This window comes from Symphalangus syndactylus, chromosome 1 (genome assembly GCF_028878055.3).
Source record: "Symphalangus syndactylus isolate Jambi chromosome 1, NHGRI_mSymSyn1-v2.1_pri, whole genome shotgun sequence".
In the NCBI taxonomy this organism is placed as follows: domain Eukaryota; kingdom Metazoa; phylum Chordata; class Mammalia; order Primates; family Hylobatidae; genus Symphalangus; species Symphalangus syndactylus.
The window spans coordinates 1,490,748-1,517,097 of record NC_072423.2 but is presented as its reverse complement, the minus strand read 5'-3'; positions in this window follow the sequence as shown (position 1 = coordinate 1,517,097).

Here is a 26,350-nt window from a genome sequence, read left to right as displayed (position 1 = left end):
AAGTTTCACACAATGCTTCTGTGTAGTTTTTATTTGAAGATATTATTTTTCCCAATAGAGGCCTCTTAGCGCTCAGAATGTCCAATTGCAGTTTCTACAGAAAGAGTGTTTCAGAAAGGCTCAATCAAAAGTAAGGTTCAACTCTGTTAGTTGAATGCACAGAACAGAAAGAAGTTTCATACAATGCTTCTGTGTAGTTTATATTTGAACATATTCTTTTTTCCACTATTACCCACTTAGCGCTACGAATGTCCAGTTGCATTTTCTACAGACAGAGTGTTTCAAAACTGCTCAATCAAAAGTATGGTTTAACTATGTTAGCTGAATGCTCAGATCAGAAAGAAGTTTCACAGAATGCTTCTGTGTAGTTTATATTTGAATATATTCCTTTTTCCACTACTACGCTCTTAGCGCTCCAAATGTCCAGTTGCATTTTCTACAGAAAGAGTGTTCAGATCTGCTCAATCAAAAGTATGGTTTAACTCTGTTAGCTGAATGCACAGATCAGAAAGAAGTTTCACCGAATGATTCTGTGTAGTTTATATTTGAAGACATTCCTTTTTCCACTATTACCCTCTTAGCGCTCCGAATCTCCACTTGCATTTTCTACAAAAAGAGTGTTTCATAACTGCTCAATCAAAAATATGTTTTACCTCTGTTAACTGAATTTACAGATCAGAAATAAGTTTCACAGAATGCATCTGTGTAGTTTTTATTTGAAGATATTCTTTTTCCCAATGTAGGCCTCTTAGCGCTTAGCATGTCCAATTGCAGTTTCTACAGAAAGAGTGTTTCAGAACGGCTCAATCAAAAGTAAGGTTCAACTCTGTTAGTTGAATGCACAGAACAGAAAGGATTTTCACAGAATGCTACTGTGTAGTTTATATTTGAATATATTCCTTTTTCCACTATTACCCTCTTAGCACTCCGAATGTCCACTTGCATTTTCTACAGAAAGAGTGTTCAGAACTGCGCAATCAAAAGTATGGTTTAACTCTGTTAGCTTAATGAACATATCAGAAATAAGTTTCACACAATGCTTCTGTGTAGTTTTTATTTGAAGATATTATTTTTCCCAATATAGGCCTCTTAGCGCTCAGAATGTCCAATTGCAGTTTCTACAGAAAGAGTGTCTCAGAAAGGCTCAATCAAAAGTAAGGTTCAACTCTGTTAGTTGAATGCACAGAACAGAAAGAAGTTTCATACAATGCTTCTGTGTAGTTTATATTTGAACATATTCTTTTTTCCACTATTACCCACTTAGCGCTACGAATGTCCAGTTGCATTTTCTACAGACAGAGTGTTTCAAAACTGCTCAATCAAAAGTATGGTTTAACTCTGTTAGCTGAATGCTCAGATCAGAAAGAAGTTTCACAGAATGCTTCTGTGTAGTTTATATTTGAATATATTCCTTTTTCCACTACTACGCTCTTAGCGCTCCAAATGTCCAGTTGCATTTTCTACAGAAAGAGTGTTCAGATCTGCTCAATCAAAAGTATGGTTTAACTCTGTTAGCTGAATGCACAGATCAGAAAGAAGTTTCACCGAATGATTCTGTGTAGTTTATATTTGGAGACATTCCTTTTTCCACTATTACCCTCTTAGCGCTCCGAATCTCCACTTGCATTTTCTACAAAAAGAGTGTTTCATAACTGCTCAATCAAAAATATGTTTTATCTCTGTTAACTGAATTTACAGATCAGAAATAAGTTTCACAGAATGCATCTGTGTAGTTTTTTTTTGAAGATATTCTTTTTCCCAATGTAGGCCTCTTAGCGCTTAGCATGTCCAATTGCAGTTTCTACAGAAAGAGTGTTTCAGAACGGCTCAATCAAAAGTAAGGTTCAACTCTGTTAGTTGAATGCACAGAACAGAAAGAATTTTCACAGAATGCTACTGTGTAGTTTATATTTGAATATATTCCTTTTTCCACTATTACCCTCTTAGCGCTCCGAATGTCCACTTGCATTTTCTACAGAAAGAGTGTTCAGAACTGCGCAATCAAAAGTATGGTTTAACTCTGTTAGCTTAATGAACATATCAGAAATAAGTTTCACACAATGCTTCTGTGTAGTTTTTATTTGAAGATATTATTTTTCCCAATAGAGGCCTCTTAGCGCTCAGAATGTCCAATTGCAGTTTCTACAGAAAGAGTGTCTCAGAAAGGCTCAATCAAAAGTAAGGTTCAACTCTGTTAGTTGAATGCACAGAACAGAAAGAAGTTTCATACAATGCTTCTGTGTAGTTTATATTTGAACATATTCTTTTTTCCACTATTACCCACTTAGCGCTACGAATGTCCAGTTGCATTTCCTATAGACAGAGTGTTTCAAAACTGCTCAATCAAAAGTATGGTTTAACTCTGTTAGCTGAATGCTCAGATCAGAAAGAAGTTTCACAGAATGCTTCTGTGTAGTTTATATTTGAATATATTCCTTTTTCCACTACTACTCTCTTAGCGCTCCAAATGTCCAGTTGCATTATCTACAGAAAGAGTGTTCAGATGTGCTCAATCAAAAGTATGGTTTAACTCTGTTAGCTGAATGCACAGATCAGAAAGAAGTTTCACAGAATGATTCTGTGTAGTTTATATTTGGAGACATTCCTTTTTCCCCTATTACCCTCTTAGCGCTCCGAATCTCCACTTGCATTTTCTACAGAAAGAGTGTTTCAGAACGGCTCAATCAAAACTAACGTTCAACTCTTTTAGTTGAACAAACAGAACAGAAAGTAGTTTCACACAATTCTTCTGTGTAGTTTTTATTTGTAGACTTTCTTTTTCCCAATATAGGCCTCTTAGCGCTCAGAATGTCCAATTGCAGTTTCTACAGAAAGAGTGTTTCAGAACGGCTCAATCAAAAGTAAGGTTCAACTCTGTTAGTTGAATGCACAGAACAGAAAGAAGTTTCATACAATGCTTCTGTGTAGTTTATATTTGAACATATTCTTTTTTCCACTATTACCCACTTAGCGCTACGAATGTCCAGTTGCATTTTCTACAGACAGAGTTTTTCAAAACTGCTCAATCAAAAGTATGGTTTAACTCTGTTAGCTGAATGCTCAGATCAGAAAGAAGTTTCACAGAATGCTTCTGTGTAGTTTATATTTGAATATATTCCTTTTTCCACTACTACGCTCTTAGCGCTCCAAATGTCCAGTTGCATTTTCTACAGAAAGAGTGTTCAGATCTGCTCAATCAAAAGTATGGTTTAACTCTGTTAGCTGAATGCACAGATCAGAAAGAAGTTTCACCGAATGATTCTGTGTAGTTTATATTTGAAGACATTCCTTTTTCCACTATTACCCTCTTAGCGCTCCGAATCTCCACTTGCATTTTCTACAAAAAGAGTGTTTCATAACTGCTCAATCAAAAATATGTTTTATCTCTGTTAACTGAATTTACAGATCAGAAATAAGTTTCACAGAATGCATCTGTGTAGTTTTTATTTGAAGATATTCTTTTTCCCAATGTAGGCCTCTTAGCGCTTAGCATGTCCAATTGCAGTTTCTACAGAAAGAGTGTTTCAGATCGGCTCAATCAAAAGTAAGGTTCAACTCTGTTAGTTGAATGCACAGAACAGAAAGAATTTTCACAGAATGCTACTGTGTAGTTTATATTTGAATATATTCCTTTTTCCACTATTACCCTCTTAGCGCTCCGAATGTCCACTTGCATTTTCTACAGAAAGAGTGTTCAGAACTGCGCAATCAAAAGTATGGTTTAACTCTGTTAGCTTAATGAACATATCAGAAATAAGTTTCACACAATGCTTCTGTGTAGTTTTTATTTGAAGATATTATTTTTCCCAATAGAGGCCTCTTAGCGCTCAGAATGTCCAATTGCAGTTTCTACAGAAAGAGTGTTTCAGAAAGGCTCAATCAAAAGTAAGGTTCAACTCTGTTAGTTGAATGCACAGAACAGAAAGAAGTTTCATACAATGCTTCTGTGTAGTTTATATTTGAACATATTCTTTTTTCCACTATTACCCACTTAGCGCTACGAATGTCCAGTTGCATTTTCTACAGACAGAGTGTTTCAAAACTGCTCAATCAAAAGTATGGTTTAACTCTGTTAGCTGAATGCTCAGATCAGAAAGAAGTTTCACAGAATGCTTCTGTGTAGTTTATATTTGAATATATTCCTTTTTCCACTACTACGCTCTTAGCGCTCCAAATGTCCAGTTGCATTTTCTACAGAAAGAGTGTTCAGATCTGCTCAATCAAAAGTATGGTTTAACTCTGTTAGCTGAATGCACAGATCAGAAAGAAGTTTCACCGAATGATTCTGTGTAGTTTATATTTGAAGACATTCCTTTTTCCACTATTACCCTCTTAGCGCTCCGAATCTCCACTTGCATTTTCTACAAAAAGAGTGTTTCATAACTGCTCAATCAAAAATATGTTTTATCTCTGTTAACTGAATTTACAGATCAGAAATAAGTTTCACAGAATGCATCTGTGTAGTTTTTATTTGAAGATATTCTTTTTCCCAATGTAGGCCTCTTAGCGCTTAGCATGTCCAATTGCAGTTTCTACAGAAAGAGTGTTTCAGATCGGCTCAATCAAAAGTAAGGTTCAACTCTGTTAGTTGAATGCACAGAACAGAAAGAATTTTCACAGAATGCTACTGTGTAGTTTATATTTGAATATATTCCTTTTTCCACTATTACCCTCTTAGCGCTCCGAATGTCCACTTGCATTTTCTACAGAAAGAGTGTTCAGAACTGCGCAATCAAAAGTATGGTTTAACTCTGTTAGCTTAATGAACATATCAGAAATAAGTTTCACACAATGCTTCTGTGTAGTTTTTATTTGAAGATATTATTTTTCCCAATAGAGGCCTCTTAGCGCTCAGAATGTCCAATTGCAGTTTCTACAGAAAGAGTGTTTCAGAAAGGCTCAATCAAAAGTAAGGTTCAACTCTGTTAGTTGAATGCACAGAACAGAAAGAAGTTTCATACAATGCTTCTGTGTAGTTTATATTTGAACATATTCTTTTTTCCACTATTACCCACTTAGCGCTACGAATGTCCAGTTGCATTTTCTACAGACAGAGTGTTTCAAAACTGCTCAATCAAAAGTATGGTTTAACTCTGTTAGCTGAATGCTCAGATCAGAAAGAAGTTTCACAGAATGCTTCTGTGTAGTTTATATTTGAATATATTCCTTTTTCCACTACTACGCTCTTAGCGCTCCAAATGTCCAGTTGCATTTTCTACAGAAAGAGTGTTCAGATCTGCTCAATCAAAAGTATGGTTTAACTCTGTTAGCTGAATGCACAGATCAGAAAGAAGTTTCACCGAATGATTCTGTGTAGTTTATATTTGAAGACATTCCTTTTTCCACTATTACCCTCTTAGCGCTCCGAATCTCCACTTGCATTTTCTACAAAAAGAGTGTTTCATAACTGCTCAATCAAAAATATGTTTTACCTCTGTTAACTGAATTTACAGATCAGAAATAAGTTTCAGAGAATGCATCTGTGTAGTTTTTATTTGAAGATATTCTTTTTCCCAATGTAGGCCTCTTAGCGCTTACCATGTCCAATTGCAGTTTCTACAGAAAGAGTGTTTCAGAACGGCTCAATCAAAAGTAAGGTTCAACTCTGTTAGTTGAATGCACAGAACAGAAAGGATTTTCACAGAATGCTACTGTGTAGTTTATATTTGAATATATTCCTTTTTCCACTATTACCCTCTTAGCGCTCCGAATGTCCACTTGCATTTTCTACAGAAAGAGTGTTCAGAACTGCGCAATCAAAAGTATGGTTTAACTCTGTTAGCTTAATGAACATATCAGAAATAAGTTTCACACAATGCTTCTGTGTAGTTTTTATTTGAAGATATTATTTTTCCCAATAGAGGCCTCTTAGCGCTCAGAATGTCCAATTGCAGTTTCTACAGAAAGAGTGTTTCAGAAAGGCTCAATCAAAAGTAAGGTTCAACTCTGTTAGTTGAATGCACAGAACAGAAAGAAGTTTCATACAATGCTTCTGTGTAGTTTATATTTGAACATATTCTTTTTTCCACTATTACCCACTTAGCGCTACGAATGTCCAGTTGCATTTTCTACAGACAGAGTGTTTCAAAACTGCTCAATCAAAAGTATGGTTTAACTCTGTTAGCTGAATGCTCAGATCAGAAAGAAGTTTCACAGAATGCTTCTGTGTAGTTTATATTTGAATATATTCCTTTTTCCACTACTACGCTCTTAGCGCTCCAAATGTCCAGTTGCATTTTCTACAGAAAGAGTGTTCAGATCTGCTCAATCAAAAGTATGGTTTAACTCTGTTAGCTGAATGCACAGATCAGAAAGAAGTTTCACCGAATGATTCTGTGTAGTTTATATTTGAAGACATTCCTTTTTCCACTATTACCCTCTTAGCGCTCCGAATCTCCACTTGCATTTTCTACAAAAAGAGTGTTTCATAACTGCTCAATCAAAAATATATTTTATCACTGTTAACTGAATTTACAGATCAGAAATAAGTTTCACAGAATGCATCTGTGTAGTTTTTATTTGAAGATATTCTTTTTCCCAATGTAGGCCTCTTAGCGCTTAGCATGTCCAATTGCAGTTTCTACAGAAAGAGTGTTTCAGAACGGCTCAATCAAAAGTAAGGTTCAACTCTGTTAGTTGAATGCACAGAACAGAAAGAATTTTCACAGAATGCTACTGTGTAGTTTATATTTGAATATATTCCTTTTTCCACTATTACCCTCTTAGCGCTCCGAATGTCCACTTGCATTTTCTACAGAAAGAGTGTTCAGAACTGCGCAATCAAAAGTATGGTTTAACTCTGTTAGCTTAATGAACATATCAGAAATAAGTTTCACACAATGCTTCTGTGTAGTTTTTATTTGAAGATGTTTTTTTTCCCAATAGAGGCCTCTTAGCGCTCAGAATGTCCAATTGCAGTTTCTACAGAAAGAGTGTTCCCGAACGGCTCAATCAAAAGTAAGGTTCAACTCTGTTAGTTGAATGCACAGAACAGAAAGATGTTTCATACAATGCTTCTGTGTAGTTTATATTTGAACATATTCTTTTTTCCACTATTACCCACTTAGCGCTACGAATGTCCAGTTGCATTTCCTACAGACAGAGTGTTTCAAAACTGCTCTATCAAAAGTATGGTTTAACTCTGTTAGCTGAATGCTCAGATCAGAAAGAAGTTTCACAGAACGCTTCTGTGTAGTTTATATTTGAATATATTCCTTTTTCCACTACTACCCTCTTAGCGCCCCAAATGTCCAGTTGCATTTTCTACAGAAAGAGTGTTCAGATCTGCTCTATCAAAAGTATGGTTTAACTCTGTTAGCTGAATGCACAGATCAGAAAGAAGTTTCACCGAATGATTCTGTGTAGTTTATATTTGAAGACATTCCTTTTTCCACTATTACACTCTTAACGCTCCGAATCTCCACTTGCATTTTCTACAGAAAGAGTGTTTCAGAACGGCTCAATCAAAACTAAGGTTCAAATCTTTTAGATGAATGAACAGAACAGAAAGAAGTTTCACAGAATGCTTCTGTGTAGTTTTTATTTGTAGATATTCTTTTTCCCAATATAGGCCTCTTAGCGCTCAGAACGTCGAATTGCAGTTTCTACAGAAAGAGTGTTTCAGAATGGCTCAATCAAAAGTAAGGTTCAACCCTGGTAGTTGAATGCACAGAACAGAAGGAAGTTTCACAGAATGCTTCCGTGTAGTTTATATTTGAATATATTCCTTTTTCCACTATTACCCTCTTAGCGCTCCAACTGTCCAGTTGCATTTTCTACAGAAAGAGTGTTCAGATCTGCTCAATCAAAAGTATGGTTTAACTCTGTTAGCTGAATGCACAGATCAGAAAGTAGTTTCACAGAATGATTCTGTGTAGTTTATATTTGAAGACATTCCTTTTTCCACTATTACCATCTTAGCGCTCCGAATCTCCACTTGCATTTTCTACAGAAAGAGTGTTTCAGAACGGCTCAATCAAAACTAAGGTTCAACACTTTTAGTTGAATGAACAGAACAGAAAGAAGTTTCACAGAATGCTTCTGTGTAGTTTTTATTTGTAGATATTCTTTTTCCCAATATAGGCCTCTTAGCGCTCAGAATGTCCAATTGCAATTTCTACAGAAAGAGTGTTTCAGAACGGCTCAATCAAAAGTAAGGTTCAACCCCGGTAGTTGAATGCACAGAACAGAAAGACTTTTCACAGAATGCTTCTGTGTAGTTTCTATTTGTATATATTCCTTTTTCCGATATTACCCTCTTAGCGCTCCGAATGTCCACTTGCATTTTCTACAGAAACAGTGTTCTGAACTGCGCAATCAAAAGTATGGTTTAACTCTGTTAGCTGAATGCACATATCAGAAATAAGTTTCAAACAATGCTTCTGTGTAGTTTTCATTTGAAGATATTATTTTTCCCAATATAGGCCTCTTAGCGCTCAGAATGTCCAATTGCAGTTTCTACAGAAAGATTGTTTCAGAATGGCTCAATCAAATGTAAGGTTCAACTCTCTTAGTTGAATGCACAGAACAGAAAGAAGTTTCACAGAATGCTTCTGTGTAGTATTTAGTTGAAAATACTCCTTTTTGGACTATTACCCTCTTAGCGTTCCGAATATCCACTGGCAGTTTCTACACAAAGAGTGTTTCAGAACTGCTCCTTCAAAAGTAAGGCTCAACTCTGTTAGTTGAATGCGGAGAACAGAAAGGGGTTTCAGAGAATGCTTCTGTGTAGTTTTTAATTGGAGATATTCCTTTTTCCTCTATTACAATCTTAGCGCTCCGAATGTCCACTTGCATTTTCTACAAAAAGTGTGCTTCATAACTGCTCAATCAAAAATATGGTTTAGCTCTTTTAACTGAATTTACCGATCAGAAATAAGTTTCACAGAATGCATCTGTGTAGTTTTTATTTGAAGATATTCTTTTTCCCAATGTAGGCCTCTTAGCCCTTAGAATGTAAAATTGCAGTTTCTACAGAAAGAGTGTTTCAGAACGGCTCAATCAAAAGTAAGGTCCAACTCTGTTAGTTGAATGCACAGAACAGAAAGAAGTTTCACAGAATGCTACTGTGTAGTTTATATTTGAATATATTCCTTTTTCCACTATTACCCTCTTAGCGCTCCGAATGTCCCCTTGCATTTTCTACAGAAAGAGTGTTCGGAACTGCGCAATCAAAAGTATGGTTTAACTCTGTTAGGTGAATGCACATATCAGAAATAAGTCTCACACAATGCTTCTGTGTAGTTTTTATTTGAAGATATTATTTTTCCCAATATAGGCCTCTTAGCGCTCAGAATGTCCAATTGCAGTTTCTACAGAAAGAGTGTTTCAGAACGGCTCAATCAAAAGTAAGGTTCAACTCTTTAGTTGAATGAACAGAACAGAATGAAGTTTCACAGAATGCTTCTGTGTAGTTTTTATTTGTAGATATTCTTTTTCCCAATATAGGCCTCTTAGCGCTCAGAATGTCCAATTGCAGTTTCTACAGAAAGAGTGTTTCAGAACGGCTCAATCAAAAGTAAGATTCAACTCTGTTAGTTGAATGCACAGAACAGAAAGTGGTTTCATACAATGCTTCTGTGTAGTTTATATTTGAACATATTCGGTTTTCCACTATTACCCACTTAGCGCTACGAATGTCCAGTTGCATTTTCTACAGACAGAGTGTTTCAAAACTGCTCAATCAAAAGTATGGTTTAACTCTGTTAGCTTAATGCTCAGATCAGAAAGAATTTTCACAGAATGCTTCTGTGTAGTTTATATTTGAATATATTACTTTTTCCACTACTACCCTCTTAGCTCTCCAAATGTCCAGTTGCATTTTCTATAGAAAGAGTGTTCAGATCTGCTCAATCAAAAGTATGGTTTAACTCTGTTAGCTGAATGCACAGATCAGAAATAAGTATCACAGAATGCTTCTGTGTAGTTTTAATTTGTAGATATTCTTTTTCCCAATATAGGCCTCTTAGCGCTCAGAATGTCCAATTGCAGTTTCTACAGAAAGAGTGTTTCAGAACGGCTCAATCAAAAGTAAGGTTCAACTCTGTTAGTTGAATGCACAGAACAGAAAGAAGTTTCATACAATGCTTCTGTGTAGTTTATATATGAACATATTCTTTTTTCCACTATTACCCACTTAGTGCTACGAATGTCCAGTTGCATTTTCTACAGACAGAGTGTTTCAAAACTGCTCAATCAAAAGTATGGTTTAACTCTGTTAGCTGAATGCTCAGATCAGAAAGAAGTTTCACAGAATGCTTCTATGTAGTTTATATTTGAATATATTCCTTTTTCCACTACTATGCTCTTAGCGCTCCAAATGTCCAGTTGCATTTTCTACAGAAAGAGTGTTCAGATCTGCTCAATCAAAAGTATGGTTTAACTCTGTTAGCTGAATGCACAGATCAGAAAGAAGTTTCACAGAATGATTCTGTGTAGTTTATATTTGGAGACATTCCTTTTTCCCCTATTACCCTCTTAGCGCTCCGAATCTCCACTTGAATTTTCTACAGAAAGAGTGTTTCAGAACGGCTCAATCAAAACTAAGGTTCAACTCTTTTAGTTGAACAAACAGAACAGAAAGAAGTTTCACACAATTCTTCTGTGTAGTTTTTATTTGTAGACTTTCTTTTTCCCAATATAGGCCTCTTAGCGCTCAGAATGTCCAATTGCAGTTTCTACAGAAAGAGTGTTTCAGAACGGCTCAATCAAAAGTAAGGTTCAACTCTGTTAGTTGAATGCACAGAACAGAAAGAATTTTCACAGAATGCTACTGTGTAGTTTATATTTGAATATATTCCTTTTTCCACTATTACCCTCTTAGCGCTCCGAATGTCCACTTGCATTTTCTACAGAAAGAGTGTTCAGAACTGCGCAATCAAAAGTATGGTTTAACTCTGTTAGCTTAATGAACATATCAGAAATAAGTTTCACACAATGCTTCTGTGTAGTTTTTATTTGAAGATATTATTTTTCCCAATAGAGGCCTCTTAGCGCTCAGAATGTCCAATTGCAGTTTCTACAGAAAGAGTGTTTCAGAAAGGCTCAATCAAAAGTAAGGTTCAACTCTGTTAGTTGAATGCACAGAACAGAAAGAAGTTTCATACAATGCTTCTGTGTAGTTTATATTTGAACATATTCTTTTTTCCACTATTACCCACTTAGCGCTACGAATGTCCAGTTGCATTTTCTACAGACAGAGTGTTTCAAAACTGCTCAATCAAAAGTATGGTTTAACTCTGTTAGCTGAATGCTCAGATCAGAAAGAAGTTTCACAGAATGCTTCTGTGTAGTTTATATTTGAATATATTCCTTTTTCCACTACTACGCTCTTAGCGCTCAAAATGTCCAGTTGCATTTTCTACAGAAAGAGTGTTCAGATCTGCTCAATCAAAAGTATGGTTTAACTCTGTTAGCTGAATGCACAGATCAGAAAGAAGTTTCACCGAATGATTCTGTGTAGTTTATATTTGAAGTCATTCCTTTTTCCACTATTACCCTCTTAGAGCTCCGAATCTCCACTTGCATTTTCTACAAAAAGAGTGTTTCATAACTGCTCAATCAAAAATATGTTTTATCACTGTTAACTGAATTTACAGATCAGAAATAAGTTTCACAGAATGCATCTGTGTAGTTTTTATTTGAAGATATTCTTTTTCCCAATGTAGGCCTCTTAGCGCTTAGCATGTCCAATTGCAGTTTCTACAGAAAGAGTGTTTCAGAATGGCTCAATCAAAAGTAAGGTTCAACTCTGTTAGTTGAATGCACAGAACAGAAAGAATTTTCACAGAATGCTACTGTGTAGTTTATATTTGAATATATTCCTTTTTCCACTATTACCCTCTTAGCGCTCCGAATGTCCACTTGCATTTTCTACAGAAAGAGTGTCCAGAACTGCGCAATCAAAAGTATGGTTTAACTCTGTTAGCTTAATGAACATATCAGAAATAAGTTTCACAAAATACTTCTGTGTAGTTTTTATTTGAAGATATTATTTTTCCCAATAGAGGCCTCTTAGCGCTCAGAATGTCCAATTGCATTTTCTACAGAAAGAGTGTTTCAGAAAGGCTCAATCAAAAGTAAGGTTCAACTCTGTTAGTTGAATGCACAGAACAGAAAGAAGTTTCATACAATGCTTCTGTGTAGTTTATATATGAACATATTCTTCTTTCCACTATTACCCACTTAGTGCTACGAATGTCCAGTTGCATTTTCTACAGACAGAGTGTTTCAAAACTGCTCAATCAAAAGTATGGTTTAACTCTGTTAGCTGAATGCTCAGATCAGAAAGAAGTTTCACAGAATGCTTCTATGTAGTTTATATTTGAATATATTCCTTTTTCCACTACTATGCTCTTAGCGCTCCAAATGTCCAGTTGCATTTTCTACAGAAAGAGTGTTCAGATCTGCTCAATCAAAAGTATGTTTTAACTCTGTTAGCTGAATGCACAGATCAGAAAGAAGTTTCACCAAATGATTCTGTGTAGTTTATATTTGAAGACATTCCTTTTTCCACTATTACCCTCTTAGTGCTCCGAATCTCCACTTGCATTTTATACAAAAAGAGTGTTTCATAACTGCTCAATCAAAAATATGTTTTATCTCTGTTAACTGAATTTACAGATCAGAAATAAGTTTCACAGAATGCATCTGTGTAGTTTTTATTTGAAGATATCCTTTTTCCCAATGTAGGCCTCTTAGCGCTTAGCATGTCCACTTGCATTTTCTACAGAAAGAGTGTTCAGAACTGCGCAATCAAAATATGGTTTAACTCTGTTAGCTTAATGAACATATCAGAAATAAGTTTCACACAATGCTTCGGTGTAGTTTTTATTTGAAGATATTATTTTTCCCAATATAGGCCTCTTAGCGCTCAGAATGTCCAATTGCAGTTTCTACAGAAAGAGTGTCTCAGAAAGGCTCAATCAAAAGTAAGGTTCAACTCTGTTAGTTGAATGCACAGAACAGAAAGAATTTTCACAGAATGCTACTGTGTAGTTTATATTTGAATATATTCCTTTTTCCACTATTACCCTCTTAGCGCTCCGAATGTCCACTTGCATTTTCTACAGAAAGAGTGTTCAGAACTGCGCAATCAAAAGTATGGTTTAACTCTGTTAGCTTAATGAACATATCAGAAATAAGTTTCACACAATGCTTCTGTGTAGTTTTTATTTGAAGATATTATTTTTCCCAATAGAGGCCTCTTAGCGCTCAGAATGTCCAATTGCAGTTTCTACAGAAAGAGTGTTTCAGAAAGGCTCAATCAAAAGTAAGGTTCAACTCTGTTAGTTGAATGCACAGAACAGAAAGAAGTTTCATACAATGCTTCTGTGTAGTTTATATTTGAACATATTCTTTTTTCCACTATTACCCACTTAGCGCTACGAATGTCCAGTTGCATTTTCTACAGACAGAGTGTTTCAAAACTGCTCAATCAAAAGTATGGTTTAACTCTGTTAGCTGAATGCTCAGATCAGAAAGAAGTTTCACAGAATGCTTCTGTGTAGTTTATATTTGAATATATTCCTTTTTCCACTACTACGCTCTTAGCGCTCAAAATGTCCAGTTGCATTTTCTACAGAAAGAGTGTTCAGATCTGCTCAATCAAAAGTATGGTTTAACTCTGTTAGCTGAATGCACAGATCAGAAAGAAGTTTCACCGAATGATTCTGTGTAGTTTATATTTGAAGTCATTCCTTTTTCCACTATTACCCTCTTAGAGCTCCGAATCTCCACTTGCATTTTCTACAAAAAGAGTGTTTCATAACTGCTCAATCAAAAATATGTTTTATCACTGTTAACTGAATTTACAGATCAGAAATAAGTTTCACAGAATGCATCTGTGTAGTTTTTATTTGAAGATATTCTTTTTCCCAATGTAGGCCTCTTAGCGCTTAGCATGTCCAATTGCAGTTTCTACAGAAAGAGTGTTTCAGAATGGCTCAATCAAAAGTAAGGTTCAACTCTGTTAGTTGAATGCACAGAACAGAAAGAATTTTCACAGAATGCTACTGTGTAGTTTATATTTGAATATATTCCTTTTTCCACTATTACCCTCTTAGCGCTCCGAATGTCCACTTGCATTTTCTACAGAAAGAGTGTCCAGAACTGCGCAATCAAAAGTATGGTTTAACTCTGTTAGCTTAATGAACATATCAGAAATAAGTTTCACAAAATACTTCTGTGTAGTTTTTATTTGAAGATATTATTTTTCCCAATAGAGGCCTCTTAGCGCTCAGAATGTCCAATTGCATTTTCTACAGAAAGAGTGTTTCAGAAAGGCTCAATCAAAAGTAAGGTTCAACTCTGTTAGTTGAATGCACAGAACAGAAAGAAGTTTCATACAATGCTTCTGTGTAGTTTATATATGAACATATTCTTCTTTCCACTATTACCCACTTAGTGCTACGAATGTCCAGTTGCATTTTCTACAGACAGAGTGTTTCAAAACTGCTCAATCAAAAGTATGGTTTAACTCTGTTAGCTGAATGCTCAGATCAGAAAGAAGTTTCACAGAATGCTTCTATGTAGTTTATATTTGAATATATTCCTTTTTCCACTACTATGCTCTTAGCGCTCCAAATGTCCAGTTGCATTTTCTACAGAAAGAGTGTTCAGATCTGCTCAATCAAAAGTATGTTTTAACTCTGTTAGCTGAATGCACAGATCAGAAAGAAGTTTCACCAAATGATTCTGTGTAGTTTATATTTGAAGACATTCCTTTTTCCACTATTACCCTCTTAGTGCTCCGAATCTCCACTTGCATTTTATACAAAAAGAGTGTTTCATAACTGCTCAATCAAAAATATGTTTTATCTCTGTTAACTGAATTTACAGATCAGAAATAAGTTTCACAGAATGCATCTGTGTAGTTTTTATTTGAAGATATCCTTTTTCCCAATGTAGGCCTCTTAGCGCTTAGCATGTCCACTTGCATTTTCTACAGAAAGAGTGTTCAGAACTGCGCAATCAAAATATGGTTTAACTCTGTTAGCTTAATGAACATATCAGAAATAAGTTTCACACAATGCTTCGGTGTAGTTTTTATTTGAAGATATTATTTTTCCCAATATAGGCCTCTTAGCGCTCAGAATGTCCAATTGCAGTTTCTACAGAAAGAGTGTCTCAGAAAGGCTCAATCAAAAGTAAGGTTCAACTCTGTTAGTTGAATGCACAGAACAGAAAGAAGTTTCATACAATGCTTCTGTGTAGTTTATATTTGAACATATTCTTTTTTCCACTATTACCCACTTAGCGCTACGAATGTCCAGTTGCATTTTCTACAGACAGAGTGTTTCAAAACTGCTCAATCAAAAGTATGGTTTAACTCTGTTAGCTGAATGCTCAGATCAGAAAGAATTTTCACAGAATGCTGCTGTGCAGTTTATATTTGAATATATTCCTTTTTCCACTACTACTCTCTTAGCGCTCCAAATGTCCAGTTGCATTTTCTACAGAAAGAGTGTTCAGATCTGCTCAATCAAAAGTATGGTTTAACTCTGTTAGCTGAATGCACAGATCAGAAAGAAGTTTCACAGAATGATTCTGTGTAGTTTATATTTGGAGACATTCCTTTTTCCCCTATTACCCTCTTAGCGCTCCTAATCTCCACTTGAATTTTCCACAGAAAGAGTGTTTCAGAACGGCTCAATCAAAACTAAGGTTCAACACTTTTAGTTGAACAAACAGAACAGAAAGAAGTTTCACACAATTCTTCTGTGTAGTTTTTATTTGTAGACTTTCTTTTTCCCAATATAGGCCTCTTAGCGCTCAGAATGTCCAATTGCAGTTTCTACAGAAAGAGTGTTTCAGAACGGCTCAATCAAAAGTAAGGTTCAACTCTGTTAGTTGAATGCACAGAACAGAAAGAATTTTCACAGAATGCTACTGTGTAGTTTATATTTGAATATATTCCTTTTTCCACTATTACCCTCTTAGCGCTCCGAATGTCCACTTGCATTTTCTACAGAAAGAGTGTCCAGAACTGCGCAATCAAAAGTATGGTTTAACTCTGTTAGCTTAATGAACATATCAGAAATAAGTTTCACAAAATGCTTCTGTGTAGTTTTTATTTGAAGATATTATTTTTCCCAATAGAGGCCTCTTAGCGCTCAGAATGTCCAATTGCATTTTCTACAGAAAGAGTGTTTCAGAAAGGCTCAATCAAAAGTAAGGTTCAACTCTGTTAGTTGAATGCACAGAACAGAAAGTAGTTTCATACAATGTTTCTGTGTAGTTTATATTTGAACATATTCTTTTTTCCACTATTACCCACTTAGCGCTACGAATGTCCAGTTGCATTTTCTACAGACAGAGTGTTTCAAAACTGATCAATCAAAAGTATGGTTTAACTGTGTTAGCTGAATGCACAGATCAGAAAGAAGTTTCACCGAATGATTCTGTGTAGTTTATATTTGAAGACATTCCTTTTTCCACTATTACCCTCTTAGCGCTCCGAATCTCCACTTGCATTTTCTACAAAAAGAGTGTTTCATAACTGCTCAATCAAAAATATGTTTTATCTCTGTTAACTGAATTTACAGATCAGAAATAAGTTTCACAGAATGCATCTGTGTAGTTTTTATTTGAAGATATTCTTTTTCCCAATGTAGGCCTCTTAGCGCTTAGCATGTCCAATTGCAGTTTCTACAGAAAGAGTGTTTCAGAACGGCTCAATCAAAAGTAAGTTTCAACTCTGTTAGTTGAATGCACAGAACAGAAAGTATTTTCACAGAATGCTACTGTGTAGTTTATATTTGAATATATTCCTTTTTCCACTATTACCCTCTTAGCGCTCCGAATGTCCACTTGCATTTTCTACAGAAAGAGTGTTCAGAACTGCGCAATCAAATGTATGGTTTAACTCTGTTAGCTTAATGAACATATCAGAAATAAGTTTCACACAATGCTTCTGCGTAGTTTTTATTTGAAGATATTATTTTTCCCAATAGAGGCCTCTTAGCGCTCAGAATGTCCAATTGCAGTTTCTACAGAAAGAGTGTTTCAGAAAGGCTCAATCAAAAGTAAGGTTCAACTCTGTTAGTTGAATGCACAGAACAGCAAGAAGTTTCATACAATGCTTCTGTGTAGTTTATATTTGAACATATTCTTTTTTCCACTATTACCCACGTAGTGCTACGAATGTCCAGTTGCATTTCCTACAGACAGAGTGTTTCAAAACTGCTCAATCAAAAGTATGGTTTAACTCTGTTAGCTGAATGCTCAGATCAGAAAGTAGTTTAACAGAATGCTTCTGTGTAGTTTATATTTGAATATATTCCTTTTTACACTACTACGCTCTTAGCGCTCCAAATGTCCAGTTGCATTTTCTACAGAAAGAGTGTTCAGATCTGCTCAATCAAAAGTATGGTTTAACTCTGTTAGCTGAATGCACAGATCAGAAAGAAGTTTCACCGAATGATTCTGTGTAGTTTATATTTGTAGACATTCCTTTTTCCACTATTACCCTCTGAGCGCTCCGAATCTCCACTTGCATTTTCTACAAAAAGAGTGTTTCATAACTGCTCAATCAAAAATATGTTTTATCTCTGTTAACTGAATTTACAGATCAGAAATAAGTTTCACAGAATGCATCTGTGTAGTTTTTATTTGAAGATATTCTTTTTCCCAATGTAGGCCTCTTAGCGCTTAGCATGTCCAATTGCTGTTTCTACAGAAAGAGTGTTTCAGAACGGCTCAATCAAAAGTAAGGTTCAACTCTGTTAGTTGAATGCACAGAACAGAAAGAATTTTCACAGAATGCTACTGTGTAGTTTATATTTGAATATATTCCTTTTTCCACTATTACCCTCTTAGCGCTCCGAATGTCTACTTGCATTTTCTACAGAAAGAGTGTTCAGAACTGCGCAATCAAAAGTATGGTTTAACTCTGTTAGCTTAATGAACATATCAGAAATAAGTTTCACACAATGCTTCTGTGTAGTTTTTATTTGAAGATATTCTTTTTCCCAATATAGGCCTCTTAGCGCTCAGAATGTCCAATTGTAGTTTCTACAGAAAGAGTGTTCCCGAACGGCTCAATCAAAAGTAAGGTTCAACTCGGTTAGCTGAATGCACAGAACAGAAAGTTGTTTCATACAATGCTTCTGTGTAGTTTATATTTGAACATATTCTTTTTTCCGCTATTACCCACTTAGTGCTACGAATGTCCAGTTGCATTTTCTACAGACAGAGTGTTTCAAAACTGCTCAATCAAAAGTATGGTTTAACTCTGTTAGCTGAATGCTCAGATCAGAAAGAAGTTTCACAGAATGCTTCTGTGTAGTTTATATTTGAATATATTCATTTTTCCACTACTACTCTCTTAGCGCTCCAAATGTCCAGTTGCATTTTCTACAGAAAGAGTGTTCAGATCTGCTCTATCAAAAGTATGGTTTAACTCTGCTAGCTGAATGCACAGATCAGAAAGAAGTTTCACAGAATGATTCTGTGTAGTTTATATTTGAAGACATTCGTTTTTCCACTATTACCCTCTTAGCGCTCCGAATCTCCACTTGCATTTTCTACAGAAAGAGTGTTTCAGAACGGCTCAAGCAAAACTAAGGTTCAAATCTTTTAGATGAATGAACAGAACAGAAAGAAGTTTCACAGAATGCTTCTGTGTAGTTTTTATTTGTAGATATTCTTTTTCCCAATATAGGCCTCTTAGCGCTCAGAATGTCCAATTGCAGTTTCTACAGAAAGAGTGTTTCAGAACGGCTCAATCAAAAGTAAGGTTCAACCCTGGTAGTTGAATGCACAGAACAGAAGGAAGTTTCACAGAATGCTTCTGTGTAGTTTATATTTGAATATATTCCCTTTTCCACTATTACCCTCTTAGTGCTCCGAATGTCCACTTGCATTTTCTACAGAAAGAGTGTTCTGAACTGCGCAATCAAAAGTATGGTTTAACTCTGTTAGCTGAATGCACATATCAGAAATAAGTTTCAAACAATGCTTCTGTGTAGTTTTTATTTGAAGATATTATTTTTTCCAATATAGGCCTCTTAGCGCTCAGAATGTCCAATTGCAGTTTCTACAGAAAGAGTGTTTCAGAACGGCTCAATCAAATGTAAGGTTCAAATCTCTTAGTTGAATGCACAGAACAGAAAGAAGTTTCACGGAATGCTTCTGTGTAGTATTTAGTTGAAGATACTCCTTTTTGGACTATTACCCACTTAGCGCTCTGAATATCCACTGGCAGTTTCTACACAAAGAGTGTTTCATAACTGCTCCTTCAAAAGTAAGGCTCAACTCTGTTAGTTGAATGCGGAGAACAGAAAGGGGTTTCAGAGAATGCTTCTGTGTAGTTTTTAATTGGAGATATTCCTTTTTCCTCTATTACAATCTTAGCGCTCCGAATGTCCACTTGCATTTTCAACAAAAAGAGTATTTCATAACTGCTCAATTAAAAATATGGTTTAGCTCTGTTAACTGAATTTACAGATCAGAAATAAGTTTCACAGAATGCATCTGTGTAGTTTTTATTTGAAGATATTCTTTTTCCCCATGTAGGCCTCTTAGCGCTTAGAATGTCCAATTGCAGTTTCTACAGAAAGAGTGTTACAGAACGGCTCAATCAAAAGTAAGGTTCAACACTGTTAGTTGAATGCACAGAAGAGAAAGAAGTTTCACAGAATGCTACTGTGTGGTTTATATTTGAATATATCCCTTTTTCCACTATTACCCTCTTATCGCTCCGAATGTCCACTTGCATTTTCTACAGAAAGAATGTTCGGAACTGCGCAATCAAAAGTATGGTTTAACTCTGTTAGCTGAATGCACACATCAGAAATAAGTTTCACACAATGCTTCTGTGTAGTTTTTATTTGAAGATGTTTTTTTTCCCAATATAGGCCTCTTAGCGCTCAGAATGTCCAATTGCAGTTTCTACAGAAAGAGTGTTCCCGAACGGCTCAATCAAAAGTCAGGTTCAACTCTGTTAGCTGAATGCACAGAACAGAAAGATGTTTCATACAATGCTTCTGTGTAGTTTATATTTGAACATATTCTTTTTTCCACTATTACCCACTTAGCGCTACGAATGTCCAGTTGCATTTTCTACAGACAGAGTGTTTCAAAACTGCTCTATCAAAAGTATGGTTTAACTCTGTTAGCTGAATGCTCAGATCAGAAAGAAGTTTCACAGAACGCTTCTGTGTAGTTTATATTTGAATATATTCCTTTTTCCACTACTACCCTCTTAGCGCCCCAAATGTCCAGTTGCATTTTCTACAGAAAGAGTGTTCAGATCTGCTCTATCAAAAGTATGGTTTAACTCTGTTAGCTGAATGCACAGATCAGAAAGAAGTTTCACCGAATGATTCTGTGTAGTTTATATTTGAAGACATTCCTTTTTCCACTATTACCCGCTTAGCGCTCCGAATCTCCACTTGCATTTTCTACAGAAAGAGTGTTTCAGAACGGCTCAATCAAAACTAAGGTTCAAATCTTTTAGATGAATGAACAGAACAGAAAGAAGTTTCACAGAATGCTTCTGTGTAGTTTTTATTTGTAGATATTCTTTTTCCCAATATAGGCCTCTTAGCGCTCAGAATGTCGAATTGCAGTTTCTACAGAAAGAGTGTTTCAGAACGGCTCAATCAAAAGTAAGGTTCAACCCCGGTAGTTGAATGCACAGAACAGAAGGAAGTTTCACAGAATGCTTCTGTGTAGTTTATATTTGAATATATTCCTTTTTCCACTATTACCCTCTTAGCGCTCCGAATGTCCACTTGCATTTTCTACAGAAAGAGTGTTCTGAACTGCGCAATCAAAAGTATGGTTTAACTCTGTTAGCTGAATGCTCCGATCAGAAAGAAGTTTCACAGAATGCTTCTGTGTAGTTTATATTTGAATATATTCCTTTTTCCACTACTACCCTCTTAGCGCTCCAACTGTCCAGTTGCATTTTCTACAGAAAGAGTGTTCAGATCTGCTCAATCAAAAGTATGGTTTAACTCTGTTAGCTGAATGCACAGATCAGAAAGTAGTTTCACAGAATGATTCTGTGTAGTTTATATTTGAAGACATTCCTTTTTCCACTATTACCATCTTAGCGCTCCGAATCTCCACTTGCATTTTCTACAGAAAGAGTGTTTCAGAACGGCTCAATCAAAATTAAGGTTCAACACTTTTAGTTGAATGAACAGAACAGAAAGAAGTTTCACAGAATGCTTCTGTGTAGTTTTTATTTGTAGATATTCTTTTTCCCAATATAGGCCTCTTAGCGCTCAGAATGTCCAATTGCAGTTTCTACAGAAAGAGTGTTTCAGAACGGCTCAATCAAAAGTAAGGTTCAACCACGGTAGTTGAATGCACAGAACAGAAAGACGTTTCACAGAATGCTTCTGTGTAGTTTATATTTGTATATATTCCTTTTTCCAATATTACCCTCTTAGCGCTCCGAATGTCCACTTGCATTTTCTACAGAAACAGTGTTCTGAACTGCGCAATCAAAAGTATGGTTTAACTCTGTTAGCTGAATGCACATATCAGAAATAAGTTTCAAACAATGCTTCTGTGTAGTTTTTATTTGAAGATATTATTTTTCCCAATAGAGGCCTCTTAGCGCTCAGAATGTCCAATTGCAGTTTCTACAGAAAGAGTGTTTCAGAACGGCTCAATCAAATGTAAGGTTCAAATCTCTTAGTTGAATGCACAGAACAGAAAGAAGTTTCACGGAATGCTTCTGTGTAGTATTTAGTTGAAGATACTCCTTTTTGGACTATTACCCACTTAGCGCTCCGAATATCCACTGGCAGTTTCTACACAAAGAGTGTTTCATAACTGCTCCTTCAAAAGTAAGGCTCAACTCTGTTAGTTGAATGCGGAGAACAGAAAGGGGTTTCAGAGAATGCTTCTGTGTAGTTTTTAATTGGAGATATTCCTTTTTCCTCTATTACAATCTTAGCGCTCCGAATGTCCACTTGCATTTTCAACAAAAAGAGTATTTCATAACTGATCAATTAAAAATATGGTTTAGCTCTGTTAACTGAATTTACAGATCAGAAATAAGTTTCACAGAATGCATCTGTGCAGTTTTTATTTGAAGATATTCTTTTTCCCCATGTAGGCCTCTTAGCGCTTAGAATGTCCAATTGCAGTTTCTACAGAAAGAGTGTTTCAGAACGGCTCAATCAAAAGTAAGGTTCAACACTGTTAGTTGAATGCACAGAAGAGAAAGAAGTTTCACAGAATGCTACTGTGTGGTTTATATTTGAATATATCCCTTTTTCCACTATTACCCTCTTATCGCTCCGAATGTCCACTTGCATTTTCTACAGAAAGAATGTTCGGAACTGTGCAATCAAATGTATGGTTTAACTCTGTTAGCTGAATGCACACATCAGAAATAAGTTTCACACAATGCTTCTGTGTAGTTTTTATTTGAAGATGTTTTTTTTCCCAATATAGGCCTCTTAGCGCTCAGAATGTCCAATTGCAGTTTCTACAGAAAGAGTGTTCCCGAACGGCTCAATCAAAAGTAAGGTTCAACTCTGTTAGCTGAATGCACAGAACAGAAAGATGTTTCATACAATGCTTCTGTGTAGTTTATATTTGAACATATTCTTTTTTCCACTATTACCCACTTAGCGCTACGAATGTCCAGTTGCATTTTCTACAGACAGAGTGTTTCAAAACTGCTCTATCAAAAGTATGGTTTAACTCTGTTAGCTGAATGCTCAGATCAGAAAGAAGTTTCACAGAACGCTTCTGTGTAGTTTATATTTGAATATATTCCTTTTTCCACTACTACCCTCTTAGCGCCCCAAATGTCCAGTTGCATTTTCTACAGAAAGAGTGTTCAGATCTGCTCTATCAAAAGTATGGTTTAACTCTGTTAGCTGAATGCACAGATCAGAAAGAAGTTTCACCGAATGATTCTGTGTAGTTTATATTTGAAGACATTCCTTTTTCCACTATTACCCTCTTAGCGCTCCGAATCTCCACTTGCATTTTCTACAGAAAGAGTGTTTCAGAACGGCTCAATCAAAACTAAGGTTCAAATCTTTTAGATGAATGAACAGAACAGAAAGAAGTTTCACAGAATGCTTCTGTGTAGTTTTTATTTGTAGATATTCTTTTTCCCAATATAGGCCTCTTAGCGCTCAGAATGTCGAATTGCAGTTTCTACAGAAACAGTGTTTCAGAACGGCTCAATCAAAAGTAAGGTTCAACCCTGGTAGTTGAATGTACAGAACAGAAGGAAGTTTCACAGAATGCTTCTGTGTAGTTTATATTTGAATATATTCCTTTTTCCACTATTACCCTCTTAGCGCTCCGAATGTCCACTTGCATTTTCTACAGAAAGAGTGTTCTGAACTGCGCAATCAAAAGTATGGTTTAACTCTGTTAGCTGAATGCTCAGATCAGAAAGAAGTTTCACAGAATGCTTCTGTGTAGTTTATATTTGAATATATTCCTTTTTCCACTACTACCCTCTTAGCGCTCCAACTGTCCAGTTGCATTTTCTACAGAAAGAGTGTTCAGATCTGCTCAATCAAAAGTATGGTTTAACTCTGTTAGCTGAATGCACAGATCAGAAAGTAGTTTCACAGAATGATTCTGTGTAGTTTATATTTGAAGACATTCCTTTTTCCACTATTACCAACTTAGCGCTCCGAATCTCCACTTGCATTTTCTACAGAAAGAGTGTTTCAGAACGGCTCAATCAAAACTAAGGTTCAACATTTTTAGTTGAATGAACAGAACAGAAAGAAGTTTCACAGAATGCTTCTGTGTAGTTTTTATTTGTAGATATTCTTTTTCCCAATATAGGCCTCTTAGCGCTCAGAATGTCCAATTGCAGTTTCTAAAGAAAGAGTGTTTCAGAACGGCTCAATCAAAAGTAAGGTTCAACCCCGGTAGTTGAATGCACAGAACAGAAAGACGTTTCACAGAATGCTTCTGTGTAGTTTATATTTGTATATATTCCTTTTTCCAATATTACCCTCTTAGCGCTCCGAATGTCCACTTGCATTTTCTACAGAAACAGTGTTCTGAACTGCGCAATCCAAAGTATGGTTTAACTCTGTTAGCTGAATGCACATATCAGAAATAAGTTTCAAACAATGCTTCTGTGTAGTTTTTATTTGAAGATATTATTTTTCCCAATATAGGCCTCTTAGCGCTCAGAATGTCCAATTGCAGTTTCTACAGAAAGATTGTTTCAGAACGGCTCAATCAAATGTAAGGTTCAACTCTCTTAGTTGAATGCACAGAACACAAAGAAGTTTCACAGAATGCTTCTGTGTAGTATTTAGTTGAAAATACTCCTTTTTGGACTATTACCCACTTAGCGTTCCGAATATCCACTGGCAGTTTCTACACAAAGAGTGTTTCAGAACTGCTCCTTCAAAAGTAAGGCTCAACTCTGTTAGTTGAATGCGGAGAACAGAAAGGGGTTTCAGAGAATGCTTCTGTGTAGTTTTTAATTGGAGATATTCCTTTTTCCTCTATTACAATCTTAGCGCTCCGAATGTCCACTTGCATTTTCTACAAAAAGAGTGCTTCATAACTGCTCAATCAAAAATATGGTTTAGCTCTGTTATCTGAATTTACAGATCAGAAATAAGTTTCAAAGAATGCATCTGTGTAGTTTTTATTTGAAGATATTATTTTTCCCAATGTAGGCCTCTTAGCACTTAGAATGTCCAATTGCAGTTTCTACAGAAAGAGTGTTTCAGAACGGCTCAATCAAAAGTAAGGTTCAACTCTTTTATTTGAATGCACAGAACAGAAAGTAGTTTCATACAATGCTTCTGTGTAGTTTATATTTGAACATATTCTTTTTTCCAATATTACCCACTTAGCGCTACGAATGACCAGTTGCATTTTCTACAGACAGAGTGTTTCAAACTGCTCAATCAAATGTATGGTTTAACTCTGTTAGCTGAATGCTCAGATCAGAAAGAAGTTTCACAGAATGCTTCTGTGTAGTTTATATTTGAATATATTCCTTTTTCCACTACTACTGTCTTAGCGCTCCAAATGTCCAGTTGCATTTTCTACAGAAAGAGTGTTCAGATCTGCTGAATCAAAAGTATGTTTTAACTCTGTTAGCTTAATGCACAGATCAGAAAGAAGTTTCACAGAATCATTCTGTGCAGTTTATATTTGAAGACATTCCATTTTCCACTATTACCCTCTTAGCGCTCCGAATCTCCACTTGCATTTTCTACAGAAAGAGTGTTTCAGAACGGCTCAATCAAATCTAAGGTTCAAATCTGTTAGTTGAATGCACAGAACAGAATGTAGTTTCACAGATTGCTTCTGTGTAGTTTGTATTTGAAGATATTCCTTTTTCCACTGTTACCCTCTTAGAGCTCAGAATGTCCACTTGCATTTTCTACAGAAAGTGTGTTCAGAACTGCTCTATCAAAAGTATGATTTAACTCTGTTAGGTGAATGCACAGATCAGAAATAAGTTTCACAGAATTCTTCTGTGTAGTTTATATATGAAGATATTCCATTTTCCACTATTACCCACTTAGCTCTCTGAATGTCCAGTTGCATTTTCTACAGAAAGAGTGTTTCAGAACTGCTCAATCAAAAGTATGGTTTAGCTCTGTTAGCTGAATGCACAGATTAGAAAGATGTTTCACAGAATGCTGCTGTGTATTGTTTATATGGAGATATTCTTTTTACCAATATAGGCCTCTTAGCGCACAGAATGTCGAATTGCCGTTTCTACAGAAAGAGTGTTTCAGAAAGGCTCAATCAAAAGTAAGGTTCAACTCTGTTAGTTGAATGAACAGAACAGAAAGAAGTTTCAGAGAATGATTCTGTGTAGTTTATATTTGAAGATATTCCTTTTTCCACTATTACCTTCTAAGCACTCCGAATGTCCACTTGCATTTTCTACAGAAAGAGTGTTTCCGAACTGCTCAATCAAAAGTATGGTTTAACTCTGTTAGCTGAATGCACAGATCAGTACGAAGTTTCACAGAATGTTTCTGTGTAGTTATCATTTGAAGATAGTCCTTTCTCATATATAGGCCTCTTAGCGCTCCGAATATCCAATTGCAGTTTCTACAGAAAGAGTGTTTCAGAACGGCTCAATGAAAAGTAGGGTTCAACTCTTTTAGTTGAATTCACAGAACAGAAAGAAGTTTCACAGAATGCTTCTGTGTAGTATTTATTTGAAGGTATTCCTTTTTCCACTATTAACCTCTTAGCGCTCCAAATGTCCAGTTGCATTTTCTACAGAAGGAGTGTTCAGAACTGCTCAAACATAAGTGTGGTTTAACCCTATTAGGTGAATGCACAGATCAGAAAGAAGTTTCACAGAATTCTTCTGTGTAGTTTATATTTGAAGATATTCCATTTTTCACTATTACCCACTTAG